The sequence below is a fragment of the Pongo abelii genome, chromosome 6 (assembly GCF_028885655.2).
Source record: "Pongo abelii isolate AG06213 chromosome 6, NHGRI_mPonAbe1-v2.0_pri, whole genome shotgun sequence".
Taxonomy (NCBI): Eukaryota; Metazoa; Chordata; class Mammalia; order Primates; family Hominidae; genus Pongo; species Pongo abelii.
Window position 1 is genome coordinate 91,858,847 of NC_071991.2, and position 18,554 is coordinate 91,877,400.

Consider the following 18,554-nt stretch of genomic DNA (forward strand, 5'->3'; position numbering starts at 1 on the left):
GCTGTGTGTGCAAAATTTTATTTATTTATTTTTTTACATATGGTTGAGAGAGTTCATAGCTTTTTATTGATAGCCTGTTATTGCCCTAAGTGAATCATTCAGGAAGTTCAGATCTTATATTTCACTCATGTGGGTCTCTAATTTTTACTCCTTGTATCCTGAGTTATTTAAATTAAGAAGCTCATATAGTAGTTCCAACAGCCTGCTATAATTTTTGTTGACTAAAAAATAACCCTTTATTCTAAGAAATATTCCACTGCTCCCTCAAGTCTTTTAGGAAAGAGGTAAGGTATTAATATATGCACAATTTTTTTTTATTAAGAAAGACATTTCTTATGAATATTTAAGCCTATTTAAATTAGTGATTGACAAATCTAACCAATTCATTTTAATCTTCACTTTTGTATTCTAAGAAAATTAAAGTAGGATTGCTTTAATTTATAGTAAAAATTTATAGACAATTTCCCATATAGATATATATTGCAGACAATGCTGAATGATCTGTTACACAGTATCATTCAGGCAATAGCTGATTAAGTGTATGTTAGATGAAAACACAGAAAAACAGAAAAAAATATGAAATACTTTATGCAAAATAATCATTATAGCTTGTTCCAAATTAACAACAAAATTAAGTTTTATATTAAAACATATATTATCATTCCTTGGGCAACCTAAAAGAGGAATTTTCATTTTGAAAAAACAAAATTTTTGTTACCTTAAAGGGTAATTTTTGTTTTGGAAAAACAAAAAATTTCCCATGTCTATGGAAACTCTATCTCAGCTATTTTATTTGATCAATATTAAAATTTCATTGGGTTCTTATTATTTATGGACATATTAATTAATTTTCGTGTCATTCAGGAAGAAACATTCTGTTAACATCATGTTCTACTTGTTTTCTGCTAGTTCTTTTCAATTATTGGTAAGTTTTAATTTTTACTATTAAAATTTTATTGTGTGCTTATTATTTATGAATGTATTAATCTATTTTTATGACATCCATGAACAAACATTCTACTAACATTCTGTTCCACTTGTTTTCTGCCAGTTCACTTCAACTCTTGATATGTTTATCTTCCCTTTACAAAGCACACCAATAGAAAAATGTGCTTTGTGCTGAATACTAAATTGAAAATGAATAATACTCCTCATCCACCTTTGATTTTAAAGGTATTGTCTTTAGTGAAAGGCAACATGCTGCTAATAAATTATCACATCAGCAGCTTTACTGCAATGCACCAAAGAGCAGAATAGCTCACAGCTGATATTCTGTCCCACAAACTACTGTGTCTACTAACTAGGTTTTTTATGTAAACCTCAATTTGGAGACCTAAGATATACACACAGAAGATACACACACATTGCTCTTTCTGTCCTATACTCTTTTTTTATCTCTGTGGTGGGAGTGTGTGTTTAAATGTACATTATATTTATTAAAATATAATTAATCATGATTGAACATAAAAAATGCATTAGATTTTGCAATTTTGAGATGTTTGGTATTTTTACTTCCTAATTACTAAGAAAACCATTAGACCAAAAACACATGTTAAAATACAGTGGACAAATGCTCAGTTAATGATAATGTTAGAATATCAATTAATGAACTGATCAAATGTTTTTGATAATACAAGAGAGCTAAGAGGCAGCTGCTCGATCACCTTCTGTTTTCATACTCAGGGACATATTTTGAACTTTTGTATCCTTAATTTTTCTCCCTGTACAATAACAGAGCAGTAGCTTATAGGGTTATAGCAATGATTAAGTAGAATAATAAATAAAAACACTAAGAGTAATATAAAGAACATAATAAGTGTTAAATGAATTTGAACTAAACTAGATAATTGGCTTTACACTTAGGTGAACAAGAATTAGTGATAAGCCTAGGAATGTCTACTTGTAAAAAATCTTTCTAAAGAATAAAATTTCATCTCCCTCTACACCAGGAACAACATATCCCTCAAAATACTTGAGTATGAGGTACTGAGCTGTATATTTCCATTAATAGAGCTTTTACAATATTGACATTTATGGTTAAGGTAGTTTAATGGAACAAAACAATACTTTTTTCCAGTTACTTGTGGATTCCCATACTTCAGAAGAGTAACAGAAAGGGAACAAAAATGATATGAGAACACATTATTTAATGTTTAGGTTAAAAAAAACTTAACTACTACAATACTATAATACAATTTCTCAAAAGTGTGCAATTAGTTATTACATCATATAGAATGAGGTAGATTATGTTGCAGTAGCAGGTAACCCCACATATCGGGGGTTGAATTCAAACTGCTTACTCTGTTATATGACCAAGGAACTGCAGGGGGAAGAAGGTCTAAAGGCTCTTGTAATCATTCAATCATGCACAGTGATAGAAACTCCATCTTGGTACATGCTTCCGTAATCATTAAAGCAGGCAAAGAGAAGGTAACAATTTATACATATGTTCCTAAAACTTCCTGGAAGTTAAAGTTGTTGCTTATGCTAACATTTTATTGGATAAGGTCACATTGTCAGGGTGATTTCAAAGAGGGTGATTCAGAATGATCAGACTCAATAAATCGAGCTAATATAATATTAACCAAATTTATGGCAGTTGATGCATAAGACAGGCTAGTTCATTAGTTAATATCAACTATTTATCAGGCTTACTGACAAGCACATTCTACCTTGGTAGGCAAAATACATATAATACCAAATAATAATTAGAGAACTGCTTGTTGAACATGCAATCAAAATATGGTGGTCAATAGTGCAATATATGTGTTATATGTGTGTATGTGTGTGTATATAAAATGTGTGTTATATGTTACAATAGCCAGATGTGTCTATCAACATTTCAGAAGTATATCTATGAGACAGACTCTATAATTAAATCTATAGGTAAAGGTGTCTTGTTCATTAAACAGGATTAATATTCAACACTGCAATATAGATAACGGGCTGACCAACTTCAGTTAAATTTCTTTCTTTAATCATAATTCATCTTTAACTATAGTAATAATTTTCTGAGGTAATATCTGGTTACATACAATTAATGTTTACGTAATTTTTCTGTCACTTATGTCTTGTTTTTTCACGTCTAAAGATATTACTGTTGCTACCACTGTAATTGTTACTATTTACTAAATGCCTGCAATGTGTTAGGAGCTTTACATGTTTTATATCACTAACTACTTTTAGCAATCTAGTGAAATAAGCATTATTATTGTTATCATCATTTTAGAGAGGAAGGAATTAAGATTTATAAATATTAATTATTTTTCCCCTTATTACCCTAAGGAGAATTTGACAAAGCAACAATTCAAATGAAGATCTGTGTGGTGCCCAAAATCATTCCTATATTTCACTTGCTCGATTCCATTTTAACAATTCTGAATTTTATTAAGGAGTGTCCTAAGTTTACATTGTTGTCATAATCCTCATGCCTCCCTTTCCCTCCTCAGTGATCAACAATCAAAAGGACAAATAACTGAGATAACGAGGTTCTAGTCAATTTTAAGGAAGAGCTAAAAGTTGAAGAGTTAAGATTTTTAGAATTCTTTCTTCATTCCTTTAGCTTTTACTTTTGCAGTACGTTTTCTTCATCTAAGTATCATTCCATCATTGAAGGTACCCCTTATTGTCCAGCAGAAATTCTAATTTTCATTGAACATCTCAAGTTCACACAAATCAAAGTTTTTCAACTGATGGAACTTTAGCTGTAGGGACCACCTCTAGCTTTTAAAGGAGAAATTCAAATTCCTCTTAATCTTATCTAAACCTACTCACTATGAAAAAAGACATCTTATCTTCTAAAAAGCTGAAGAAGTAAAAAGTAAAGTCATGGCCCCCATCTTTTACTTTTATCCTATTTTAGGAAAGCCACAGCTCAATCAGGGAATAAGGAACATCCATATGCAACAACGTCATTAGCATGCTATAGTATATGGATGATGATGGCCAAACGTAAAAGAGAAAATCCATTTCTTCAGACATTCTAGGGTTTTTATTTTCTGAACAGAATTAGTGACCTTTTCAGTTGATCATTTAATTAGCATTTACTAACAGTCTCTGTGTTGTTAAATAACATATGATGCAGTTTTTAGAACTGTATCCTCATAATCATAATCTCTACAATTTCATGCATGATTAGTCATTTAAATAAATGGTAGTGGCACTCAATCTTCCCTCAAACTGAAATCACAAGATTTTTTGATGTGAAAACATATGTCTCCTCAGGACAGCTAAAGGAATAATTCTGTCCACATTAATGTATACCATCATACATGGTGCAGGATCAAAGTTTAGATACAAAAGAGTAACTGTGGTAAATAATTGTTCTGGAGAAGATGCCAGTTGATAGGTAATGTCAAATATATGTGGTCTATATGCTCTTAGAAACAGATATTTTGGTATATGGTTGGAATCCATTCACAAGAAATTGCAAATGTTTTAGAGGCATAGAAATGCCCAAGGTTGAATTTACATTTAACAGTGAATCTCCAGAAGAAAAGGGGGGATAGTAAGGGCGATAATTTCTTTTCCCAGCTGAGTTCTGTATGTTCGAATGGCTAAACTAAAACTGCAGTAAAGTAGCATACCCTGTATATTCTGTAGAGCAACTACTGCTTTATAAACAGATGGTACCCACAAAATATGAAAAAATAATCTGATCTGCTAATTATAAAAATTTGAACTGCTTATGCATCTAATCTCCTCATAATTCTCAAATTAATATAAATATCTCATCAAATATAAAGATTATTTTTAGAGTTACATAAAGGTAGTGTTGACCATTACCAGCTATCTTATTGAGAACGCCATAAAATTGCTAATAGTCTTACACATATCATATTTGTTCAATAGTTATTCTATTAACAGAAAATTCTGGCATTTTAAAAAGGCAAAATCAAAATTGCAATTTTGTTTGCATTTCCTTGTACCACTTTTTATTGAGTGGCCTTATTTCTGTTTAATGTTAATAACAGATGTGACTTTCACTTCTCCCATCATAGTGGGAATTTCCTTTCATGTGTCAGGTTGTTGTCAGGTTTTCATCACTGTTATCTCCTTCAGTATTCCCCGCAGATGGGTACTACCTACTCTATTCGCTGAAAAGCACTCAATCTGATTGTTTTAATATAGACGATTTTTTAACATTTTAATTTTAAAGTGAATTATGTTTTCAGATTTGCAGTATGCCTGCTGGGTGAGTTAAGGTGTGTCAGGAAATTTTTGTGTGTGTCAGGATCCAGTGCTGCAAAATAGTCAGTGGTATTGATTTGTTCTCTGGAAAATGTGATACATCTGTGTAAAATATTATTCAATTGATTTGTTATGTGAAAAGGTGCATCTCTCCATGAAAAACTCTTCCTTAGGGAAATGGAAGCTTCCATGGTTGTGAGATATTTTCCTAGTAGTATCTTAAATACAACTTTAAGTATGTGCATTCTCTTGTTCCCATTACATTCTGTGAATGTTTCTTAAATATTATGATTATTAAAATATTTATTGTTTTGTTTAATAAGAAGAAAATAAGAAAATAAATTAAAACAAGATATGGTTTCAATTTTCAAGACAGTCATAAGAGAAGATGATAAAACGTGGTGCAGATAGGAAATGATTATAAAAAGTGTAAATTGTTTTGTTTATTGGATTGATTCTAGGGCAATGTACAGTATGCCTCATTAAAACTCATTTAAGGTGATTGATAGAATTATATAGTGTTATGATGATATAGGTAAAATGGCTTAGCTATTAAGGGTAGAATCATATATTGAAGCCAGGATTAGAGTTTTATACTTGTCATTAACTGGATATGGAGCTTCTTAGGAGACAAAACCAAGAAAGGAGTATAATAGGCATTAAAGTAAACGTTAAAAGAGGTAAAATAGTGATATAACACAAATACAAAATGAACATGTATTAGGGAATTTTTTTCAACTTATTACAAGAGGATGTTAGTAAGATATTAAAATTAGCTCAAAGAGCTAAAGGTCATTTGAGAAATATATATACATGTTTATACACACACACATAAAAATAGAAATTGATATGATTGAATGTAATTTAATATTGTAAGTCTCTTGTGTTAGAGACAAAACTGTTTAATATCCTATAGATATTAAATTTTTGATATTATCTATGCTACCAGGCAGAAATAATTTAATTTCTACTGAACAAATATTAGCAAATTTTACACAATATGCAATCTTTAATTTTGAACAAAGATTTGAACTAAATACATTTCCCTAGAAAAATCCCTTAGCGTCTTCAATACTACTTAGGATTGAAAGAATATATGGCTTGTGATTGGACTTATTTTTCAGCTTTGTTGATTTTTTGTAATATAAGTTATATAACTAACATTTATTGAGTCCTAACTATGTGTCTGGCACTTGATTATTTACAGATGTGGATTTACTTACTGTTTGTTATTTACAGGTGTTAATTTACTTACTCTTTAAAATTACCTTAATTATCTTATTATAATTATTCACCTTCAGATTTTTTTCTGATGAAGAAGTTGAGGCAGGGAAAGGTTCAATAACTTCTAAAATTACAGAGTAGTAAGTGTTAAAGCAGGGATTCAGGTGCAGACAGTCTGCTTTTAGAGCCAGGCCCCTTAATCCCTATGATTTACTGCCAACTGCACAAAAAAGAATAGTTTTGTTGTTATTTTGTTTTGTTTTGTGTTTGTTTGTTTTAACCTATCGTGTAGGGGGAAAAGGACACAGTGGATGATAGTTGATAATCAATTTTTGCATCTTTTCATGTGGAATTATATATAACTGTTTTGCACAAGCAATACTTGGTGTAAAATACAGGTATACCACCCAAGTATAGTTTAATAAAATCAATATTTAGGGGATGAAAAAAATGTTGATTAAGCATACAGTTCTCCAAAGTCTTAGTTCAGAACTTGTAAACCCACATGACTGTTAGAGGCCAGGCAGGTTAGATAATGGGTCTTATGGGCTAAGAGGATAGGAGAAAACTGTAGAAAACTGGAGGGCCATTCTCAGCTTAATCTTGGCATTGTCTTGTAGAAATGTGATTGTCAGGCAGCCAGATTTTGTTTTTCAGAGAAGCCTTAATTTTAATGTGTAATCTTCCACTTTTATGCACACACATATACACACATATACACATGGGAATAAAGAGAACTCATAAGAAAACTTTTCTTAGGCTTATGAATAGATTGCATATTCTTTATGCAAACTTCTACAAATGTTTTATCTTACAAATATGCTTTTGATAAGAATTTAGTATCAAAAAATATGGGCTATATGCTTTAGTAAAAACTTAGAGAATAAATACTATGTTGCAGATCATTCTTGATCTGCTGGTAAAGTTGATAGATTCTTAAGTAAATTAAGGTGTTAAAACAAAACTCAGATTAAAACAAAACAAAACAAACAAAACAAAAAAGGCAGTCAAAGGAGCACTTTGCAAGGTATTACCAAGATCTTCCTCCAAATAAAGATCAAGAATTATATCAAAAATGAACAAATAAATAATAGAGACTTTTAAATCTTCTCACAGCATTTGGCTGAATTAATGATATTCTAATAATTGCAGAGAGCTTATTATTAATATCTCAACATGCATAAAACACATTGCACACATAAAATGCCTAATGTTTAGCAATTCAACTTTTAATATAAATAGATTTCAACATGTACTACCAGATAATAAGAACAAAAACAACAAAATGGCAAACTTCACCTGCCACATTGTATTGTTTAATATAAACCACATTGAAAACTTATACCATGAAAAGTTAGTTGTGGTTAAGACTTTTCTTTTGGAGAATATACATTTACATATATCATCCAAATTTACCAATATTCTTTAAAATCATTTATTTATAAAATGGGGATAACAATACATATTTCATTGGATTTGTAAGAATTAAATGACATTTAATATGTAAAGTAAGAGAAGTAAGGGACATTTAGTAGATACTAAATTAAGGTATAGTATTTTCCTGATCCACTGCTAACCACTCACTAGACCCCAACAAACATGCCTCATCAGATGTGGAATCAGAAGCAACATTTATTTTACAGTGATTTGTCTTGTTTGTTCTTTTAATTTCTTATCTACTCGCTACCCCGCTAGCTTACTTGATGTCTGATTTCTTTGAATTTGATTATTTGTGTGCTTTGATTTCTGGTACCTATAGACTCCTTTAATCCTCACTGCTCTTATTTCATCTTGAATCCAATTTCTCAATACAACCTTCATAAATATCAGGTAATAATAATGTTTCAATAAGTTAACAAGAAAGAATTTTTTTTAAATACATGAACATATTAATGTATTGAGCACATTGCTAACTGAAACATGAGAGAAGATTGAAACACATATGTAGCACTCATTGCCTTCAAGAATCACAGTGTTAGGATATGAATCTGGAAATATTTTAGAGGAGACTATAAACTTGACCACTTTGAAGGTTGCTATATTTAAAAACAAATATATGTACATAGATGAACAAAACTCAAGCAAGTAAATAGCAATAACGGTTGCATATGCTAAGATACTAAATATTAATAACATAGCACATATTATCATATGACAGGAATGCAAGAGAAGAAAGACTAAACCAGAGTAGAGCATGAGAAAGGGATTTGTGGATGAACGTTTGACTTAAGACATAAAAGTAAATTTTTGACTATGAAGAAAAGGTGAAATGTACCAAGTGATAAAGAACACTGAACAACAAACCAAGATAAGAATAAATATGGTAACTGCATACACTAAAAGTGGGTGATAATTTTGACTGATGAATAACATTCTTTTATTCATTGAGGCAGTTAACAAATATTTACTGCATGTGCACCATGTGAGACTTTTTTCTAAGGTCTAGATGCACATTAGGAAAAAGAAATAAACTTCCTTTCTATTATAAATGAAAAGTAAGAAAAGGCAATTAGCGAGAAATATTTTTGGATATACAACACTAAGGCTTTAAGTAAGCCTGTTTTTTTTATTTTTATCTTTTTTTTCAAGCTCCCCTGCACATGCTGTTTGTTCCCTATGTTTATAATGCTAGCCTTCTTATCTTTACTGCCTACCTTGCTAGTTTATTGCTGCCATTTGTAAGACCTCCCTATGATAAGCCTTCTGTGGCATCCCAAATTCAGTTAGATTCTCCTGCCTTTTCAACACTATATGATTGTTCTTTCTTAAGAAATTTCACATTTCTTATTTCACATAGTTTATGTGAATATTTTTATATTTTTCTCTTACTGAACTGTGAGTTTTGTGAGGGTAAGGACAATGTCTGCTTTGCTTCCTAATGCCTACTAATGTAAGATATCATTACACTAATCTTTATGCATTTTAAAAGTTCAGATGTTTTATAATGGGTAAAAAGTAGTTATCATGAGCTCTTTAATTAAAAACACTCAACTATTCTAGGCCCAGAAAATTATATTTTAGGCCAAAAGTAATTGTAATTATGTTAGTAAAACCACTCCTGATAATTTTTCAGAATTTATGATTAATGAGAATTAAGCAGAGAAGTAAATATCTTAATTTTCAAACAGAGGAAATGAGTAAAGCTCAAAACTACATAGCTCACCAAGGAATTTTTGACTGGTTTCTTAGCACATGACACAGTTAGGCTTAGGAATGTTGAGAATGCTGGCAGTCAGCATGAATTTACTAGAAGCTAGTCATGTCAAACAAGTGTCATTTCCTTTTTTTTTTTTAACTGTATTATTAGATTCCTAGATCAAATGATTGCTGAAGACATAGACCATAGCAGTTGTCAAAAATCTCTCCTTGTACCTTATGAATAAGGGAAATAAATGCTTCTAGGTGATAGAAGAACTGAATGGTTAGATAGTCTTAAGAATATATATGAGTGGATTCCAAACTAAATGAAATGAAAGAAGTTCTTTAAGAAAATGGATATAACTCCTGTAATTCTAGCCACAAGAGAGCCCTTTGATCCTTTCAGTTCCTGAGACTAACATAGAAAGCCATCTAGAAACCATGCAGTGGTGTTGCTCCAGGAATGTGGGGGTCACACCATGTCTCACATACTTCAAGCCCTAAGCAGATACAGCAAGGTACCATTTTGAGAGCCCAGTCCTCACCAGACTGCATCCAGTCCTGGGGGCCAAGCCCAGCCCTGGAGCCCCACTGATATCCCACACACACACACACACAGCCTGGAGGCACTGCTGGCTGCTGCAAACAGGCCCAAGATGTGAGCCATTGGCAATGACCTTCCTACCCCCAGGAGCAGAGCCACAGTGCACTGCTGTTGCCCCTCACCCCTACTCGAGTATTCCACTGAGGTCCTAGGGATCACCCTATTCCTACCTACTACAGCCAACACCCCCACACACTACTAAAGGACCCGAGAACAGGCCTGCTTGGCCCAGCTCCATACTTCATCCTAGTGGCCAAACATGTCATCCAAGGACTTGGGGATCCCCTGCCTTATCCACCACCATTGGCACCAGAGCTCTCCTTCTGGAGGCATGAAGATAGGCCCACTTAACCTGCCACTATCATTACAGCTGGCACCCACCCACCCATTCCATGAGTGGGCATGGGGATTGGCCCATCCAGCTGATTGACCCACTGTCAAGACCAAAGCAGACCACTTGGGGAGCCAGATGATTGTTTTGCCACTGCTACTTCCATCATCCACGTCATGCTGAAGCCCAGGGACCCAAGAGCCCACCCACCTGGATGGCCTAGTGCTGCCACTTCTGGCACCCAAGAAAGCCACCTGGAGGCCCAAGAATCTGTCTTCCTGAACATGCCAACAATGGTGCCAGCATATGCCACTTTGGGGCCCAAGGACAAAAATGCTTGTCCTGCTGTTGCCCCCACTGGGGCCCGTGGACTGGCTTACCAGACATCCACGTCCCCATCAAAACTGTACTGTATCATCCACTAACAAATGCAGCCTAAGCCACTGAGGAAATCACAGACACTAATGACACTGTTTACAACTGAAGAAATCATACGAAGTCTACACTACTACATGCATCTAGAATCAAAGCTAAAGTGGCCTACCCAAACAACATCATAAGTACACCTTCAGGAAAAAGTCCACTAAATGAAAGCAAATTCAAAAAACTGGAAGAAGTGACTGTTATATCAGATGGAAACATATCATTGTAAGTACATAAGAAACATGAAAAACCAAGAAAATATATGACACCTTCAAAGGAAGACAATAATTCTCCAACAATAGATTCCAATGAAAAAAAAATTATAAATCCCAGATAAAAAAATTCAAAATAGAGATATTAAATAAGCTCAGAAATCTCTGAAAAACAATACAAAGGAACCAGAAAAAGCAATCCAGGATATGAATGAGTAATTTACCAAAGATATAGATATCATTAAGAAAGAACCAAACAAAAATTCTGAAACTGAATAATTCATTGAATAAATAAAAAATACATTCAAATGTTTAAACAATAGACTAGATCAAGCAGAAGAAGGAATTTCCAAAGTTGAAGGCAAGTCATATGAAATAATCCAGTCAGACAAAAAATTTAAAAAAATGAACAAAGCTTTTGTGACATATGGGACACCATAAAGTAATCATGTATGCAAATTTTGGGGGACCAGGTGTGGTGGCTTATGCTTGTAATCCCAGCACTTTGGGAGGCCAAGGCAGGCAGATCACCTGAGTTCAGGAGGTCGAGACCAGCCTGGCCAACGTGATGAAACTACACAAAATACAAAACTAGCTTCGGCATGGTTGTGCACACCTGTTATCCCAGATACTCAGGAGGCTGAGGCAGGAGAATCACTTGAACCCAGGAGGCAAAGGTTGCTGTGAACCGAGATCACACCACTGTATTCCAGCCTGTGTGACAGAATGATACTTCATTAAAAAAAAAGGCATCCAAGAAGGTCATAAGAAAATGAAATGATAAAAAACCTATTTAACAAAATAATAGCTGAAACCTTTTCAAGTCTAGCAAAAGATTTAGACTTCCACAGAAAAGAAGCTCAATGATCCTTAAACAGATACAATGCAAAAATATCTTCTTCATGGCACATTATAGTTAAGCTATCAAAATCAAAGACAAGGACAGATTTCTGAAAATAGCAAGAAAAAAGTGTCTAATCACTTACAAGGCAACCCCTGTCAGACTAACACCAGATTTCTCAGCAGAAAACTTAGAGGTCAGGAGAAAATTGAATGATACATTTAAAGTGCTAGGAAAAAAAAATTGTTAGTCAGAGATGCTGTACCCAGAAATATTATGCTTATAAAGGAAGAGAAATTAAGTCTCCCACAGACAAGCAAAAGCTGAGGGAATTCATCACACCTAGACTAGCCCCGCCAAAATTCTTAAGGACATTCTACATTTAGAAGTGTAAAAAACAATATCTACCATTATAAAAAGACACAAAAATATAATATGCACTGGTAAAGCAAATACACAAATGAGAAACAAAGTATGCAAATGTTATCTCTACCAAAAATTACCAAATCACAATGATAAACAATAAGAAAGATAGGAACAAAGGATATACAAAAAATTCGGTAATCATTTAACAAAATGACAGGCATAAGCCTCATATATCAATAATAATCTCAAATGTAAACAAATTAAATTTTCCACTTAAAAGACACAGTCCAGCTGGTGGATTTTTTTAAAGTCCCAAATATATGCTTCCTACAAGAAAATCATCTCCCCTAAAAAGATACATATGGACTGAAAATAATAATACCTAAGAATAAATTTAACCAATGATGTAAAATACCTCTACCAAAAATAATAATAATAATACAAAACTCTGATGAAAGACACTGAAGAGAAAACAAATATTCTATGTTTATGACTCAGATGAATTAACCTAGTTACAATGACCATACTACCCAAAGCAAACTATACATTCAGTGCAATCTATAGATTTAGTACCGTCTGTATAAAAATATCAATGTCATTTTTCACAAAAATAGAAAAAATAATCTTAAAATTCATACAAAATCCCAAAAGAGCCCAAATAGCCAAAGCAGTCCTAGGCATAAAGAACAAATCTGAAGCCATCACACTAACTGGCCTCAAAATATATTACAAGGTTGTAGTAACCAAAACAGCATGGTATTGCTATAAAAACAGACTCAGGGACCAATAGAACAGAATAGAAAACTCAGACATAAATCCATGTATTTACACCAACTGCTTTTTGACAAAAGTGCCAAGAACATGCATCAGGGAAAGAATGACCTCTTCAATAAATGGTGCTGGGGAAATTGGATATTCATATGCAGAATAATGAAACTGGATGCCTATCACTAAGCAAATAAAAAACCTATTTCAATATGGATTAAAGGCTTAAATAAAATACCTGTAACTATAAAAATATTAGAAAAAAATGTAGGGGAACACTTCAGTATATTTGCCTAAGCTAACACATCAAAAGCATAGACAGCAAAGACAAAAATATAAAAATGTGACTATATTAAACTTAAAAGCTTTTGTGCAGCAAAGAAAACAATCAACAGAGTGAAGAGATGACTCACAGAATGGCAGAAAATATTTTCAAACTATCTGACATGGAACTAATATCCAGAATATATAAGGAACTCAAACAATTCAACAGTAAAAAAAAAAAAAAAAAATCCCATGAAAAATTGGGCAAAGGACATGAATAGACATTTTCCAAAAGAAGACATACAAATGGTCAAGTATATAAAAAAAGTTCAATGTCACTAATCATCATGGAAATGCAAATCAAAACCACTATGACAGATTATCTTACCCTAGTTAGAATGGCCATTATTAATTGACCAAAAAAAAAAATCAGATGCTGGTAAAAATGCAGACAAAGGGGAACTCTTATATATTATTGGTGAGAATGTAAATTAGTGCAGCCACTACAGAAAACAGTATAAAGATTTCTCAAAAAAGCTAAAAATGGAACTACCATGTGATCCAGCAATCCTGCTGCTGGGTATTTATCCAGAGGATAAAAAGGTATTATATAAAAAAAGATACATGCGTTTCTATGTCTGTTGTGGTGCTATTCACAATAGCAAAGATAGGAAGTCAACCTAAGTGTCCATCAACAGACAAATGAATAAAGATAATGTGGCATATATACACAATGGAATGCAATTTGGCCATAAAAAAGAATGAAATCATGTCACTTACAGCAGCATGGTTGCTGGAGGTCGTTAAGTGAAATTAGACCAGCACAAAAAGACAAACATTCCACATTCTCAATCATCATATGTGTGAGCCAAAAAGTTGGCATAATGATAGATACTAGAGGCTGGGAAGGGGATGTGGGTTGAGATGGGCAAGATGAAGTGAGGTTGATTAATGTATACAAACATACAGTTAGGTAGAAGAAATAAGATCTAATGTTGAATAGCAAAGTGACTATAGTTAACAACAATGTATTGGATATTTAAAAATATCTAGGAGAGAGGACTTGAAGTGTTCCCAACTGTATTAGTTCATTTTCATGTTGCTGATAAAGACATACATGAGACTGGGCAATTTACAATAGAGGTTTAATGGATTTACAATTCCATGTGGCTGGAGAGGCCTCACAATCATGGTGTAAGGCAAGGGGAAGCAAGTCACTTCTTACATAGATGGCAGCAGGCAAAGAGAGAGAGCTTGTATAGGGAAACTCCCATTTTTAAAACCATCAGATCTCATGAGACTTATTCACTATCATGAGAACATCATGAGAAAGACTCACCCCCATGATTCAATTACCTCCCACCAGGTTCCTCTCACAACACCTGGGAATTATGGGAGCTACAAGATGAGATTTGGGTGGGGACAGAGAGCCAAGCCAGATTATTCCACACCTGGCCCCTCCCAAATCTCATTTCTTCACATTTCAAAGCCAATCAATCAAGCCTTCCCAAAGTCTCAACTCATTTCAACATTAACTCAAAAGTCCACAGTCCCAAGTCTCATCTGAGAAAAGGCGAGTCCCTTCTGCCTATGAGCCTGTAACATCAAAAGCAAGTTAGTTACTTCCTAGATACACTGGGGGTACAGGCATTGGGTAAATACAGATGTTCCAAATGGGAAAAATTGGCCAAAACAAAGGGGCTACAGGACCCATGCAAGTCCAAAATCCAGCAGGGCAGTCAAATCTTAAAGCTCCAAAATGATCTCCTTTGACTCCTTGTCTCACATCCAGGTCACACTGATGCAAGAAGTGGGCTCCTATGGCCTTGGGTAGCACCTCCCCTGGGGCTTTGCAGGGTATAGCCCCCTCTTCTGGCTCCTTTCATGGGCTAGTGCTGAGTATCTGCAGCTTTTCTAGGTGCATAGTGCAGGTTGCCAGTGGATCTACCATTCTGGAGTCTGGAGGATGGTGGCCCTCTTCTCACAGCTTCACTAGGCCGTGCCACAGTAGGGACTCTGTGTAGGGGCTCCCACTTCACATTTTCCTTCTGCATTGCCCTAGCAGAGATTCTCCATGAGGGCTCCTCCCCTGAAGCAAACTTTTGCCTGGGTATCCAGACATTTCCATACATCTTCTGCAATCTAGGCAGAGGTTCTCAAACCTCAATTCTTGATTTCTGTGCAACCATGGGCTCAATACCATGTGGAAGCTGCCGAGACTTAGGGCTTGCATCATCTAAAGCAACATCCTGAGCTGTACCTTCACCCATTTTAGTCATGGCTGGAGCGGCCAGAACCCCAGGCACCAAGTCCCTGGACTGCACACAGTATGGGGACCATGGGCCCTGCCTACCAAACCATTTTTTCCTCTTAGACCTCCAATCCTGTGATAGGAGGGGCTACGATGAAGACCTCTGGCATGCCCTGGAGACGTTTTCCTCATTGTCTTAGGGATTAACATTCATCTTCCTGTTACTTATGCAAATTTCTGCAGCAGGCTTGAATTTCTCCTCAGAAAATGGAATTTTCTTTTCTGTTACATTGTCAGGCTGCAAATTTTCCAAACTTTTATTTTCTGCTTGCCTTATAAAACTGAATACTTTTAACAGCAGCCAAGTTATTTCTCAAATCCTTTGCTGCTTAGAAATTTCTTCTGTCAGTTACCCTAAATCATCTCTCTAAAGTTCAAAGTTCCACAACTCTCTAGGGCAGGAGCTAAACACCACCAGTCTCCTTGCTAAAACATAACAAGAGTCACTTTTGTTCCAGTTCCCATGTTTCTCATTTCCATCTGAGACCACCTCAGCCTGGACCTTATCGTCCATATCGATATCAGGCTTTTGGGCAAAGGCATTCAACAAGTCTCTAGGAAGTTCCAAATGTTTCCACATTTTTCTGTCTTCTTCTGAGCCCTCCAAACCATTCCAGCCTCTGCCTGTTACCCAGTTCCAAAGTTGCTTCCACATTTTTGGGTATCTTTTTAGCAATGTCCCACCCTATTGGTACCAATTTACCGTATTGGTCCATTTTCATGCTGCTGATAAAGATACACCCAAGACTGGGCAATTTACAAAAGAAACAGGTTTAATGGACTTACAGTTCCATATGACTGGGGAGGCCTCACAATAATGGTGGAAGGCAAACCCCTGTTTTTAAAACCAATGGATCCCTTGAGACTTATTCACTATTCCAAGAACAGCATGGGAAAGACCCACCCTCTTGATTCAGTTGTCTCCCACAGGGTCCCTCCCACAACATGTGGGAATTATGGGAAGATGAAATTTGGATGGGGACACAAAGCCAAACCATAACACCACCACATAGAAATGAGAAATACTCAAGGTGAGCTATGCCATGAATACGTAGTCTTGATCATTACATATCATATACAAGTAACAAAATATCACATGTACCCCATAAATATGTACAAATATTATGTATGTTATATACATAATCTCTCTCTCTCTCTCTGTCTCTTGCTCCTGCTTTTGCCATGTGCAGTACCTGCTCCTGCTTTGCCTTCCACCATAAATAAAAGCTCCCTGAGGCCACCCCGGAAGTGGAAGGACGATAGTGCCATGCTTGTATTCCCTGCAGAACCATAAGCCAATTAATCTGCTTTTCTTAAAAACTGCACAGTCTCAGGTAATGAGATTTAGCAATGCAAAAATGGCCTAATACAATGAGATTAATATTTAAATCGGTAGACTTTGAGTAAAGCAGATTACCCTCCATAATGTGAATAACCTCATTCAGTCAGTTGAAAATGTGTATAGAAAAAAGCTGATCTCTCTCAAAAAAAGAGGAAATTCTGCCAGCAGATTGCCTTAAGACTTGAACTGCTGCATCAACACTTCCCTAGTTCAACCCTTCCCTATGTTTTCAGTGTGCCAGACTACCCTATAGAATTTGAACTTGCCAGACTTGCAATTGTATGAACCAATTTCTTAAAATAAGTCTCTTGGTATATAGATATAAATTTGGATATAATGTTTATGTATTTGTGTATATGTATGTGCATATATATGCACAGTCACATATTGCTTAACAACAGGGATATATTTTGATAAATGTGTCATTAGGTGATTTTGTCACCTTGTGGACATAATAGAGTATACTTACACAAACCTAGATGGTCTAGCCTACTACACACATAGGCTATATTGTATAGCCTACTGCTCCTAGGCTACAAACCTGTACAATATGTTATTGTACTGAACACTGTAGGCAATTGTAAGACAATATTAAATTTGTGTATCATGAAAAGGTACAGTAAAAATGTGCTCTAAAAGTTAAAAAAAGGGTACACCTCTATAGGACACTTACCATGAATGGAACTTGTAGGACTGAAAGTTGCTTTGGGTGAGTCAGTGAGTGCTAAGTGAATGTGAAGGCCTAGGAGATTACTGTTTACTACTGTATACTTTATAAACACTATAATCTTAGGATATACTAAGTTAATTCAAAATATTTTTTTCTGCAATAATAAATTTGTTGGAGCTTACTGTAACAGTTTAGTTTAGAAACTTAATTTTTTAACTTTTTGATTTTGTAATAACAAATTAAAATACAAGCATTTTGCATAACTGTATAAAATATGGTTTTCTTTATATGCTTATTTTTATAAGCTCTTTCTATTTTATTTATTTATTTATTTAGTTTACTTTTTAAACCTTTTTCTTAAAAAACTAAGATGCAAACACACACATTAGTCTAGGCCTACAAAGGGTCAGGATCATCAGTATTTCTTTCTCCTCTACATCTTGTCCTACTAGAACACGACACAAGGTCTTCAAGGGCAATAACACACATGGAGCTGTCATCTCCTATGAGAACAATGCCTTCTGGAATACCTCCTAAAGGACCTGCCTGAGGCTGTCTTACAGTTCATTTATTTTTATAAGTAGAAGAAGTACACTCTAACATAATGACAAAAAATATAATATAATAAATAAACCAGTAACAAGATGTTTATTATTATTATTATTATTATTATTATTATTATTATTATGTATTATGTACTTCCTCTTACTGTATGTGCTATACTTTTATACAACCGGCAGGGCAGTAGGTTACATATTACTCATATGTTTGTGGTGATGCAGGTCTAAACAAACCTACTGCCCTGCCAGTCATAGAAAGGTTATTGGTCAATTGATTTTCAACAAGAGTCCTTTCAACAGTGCTGAATAAACT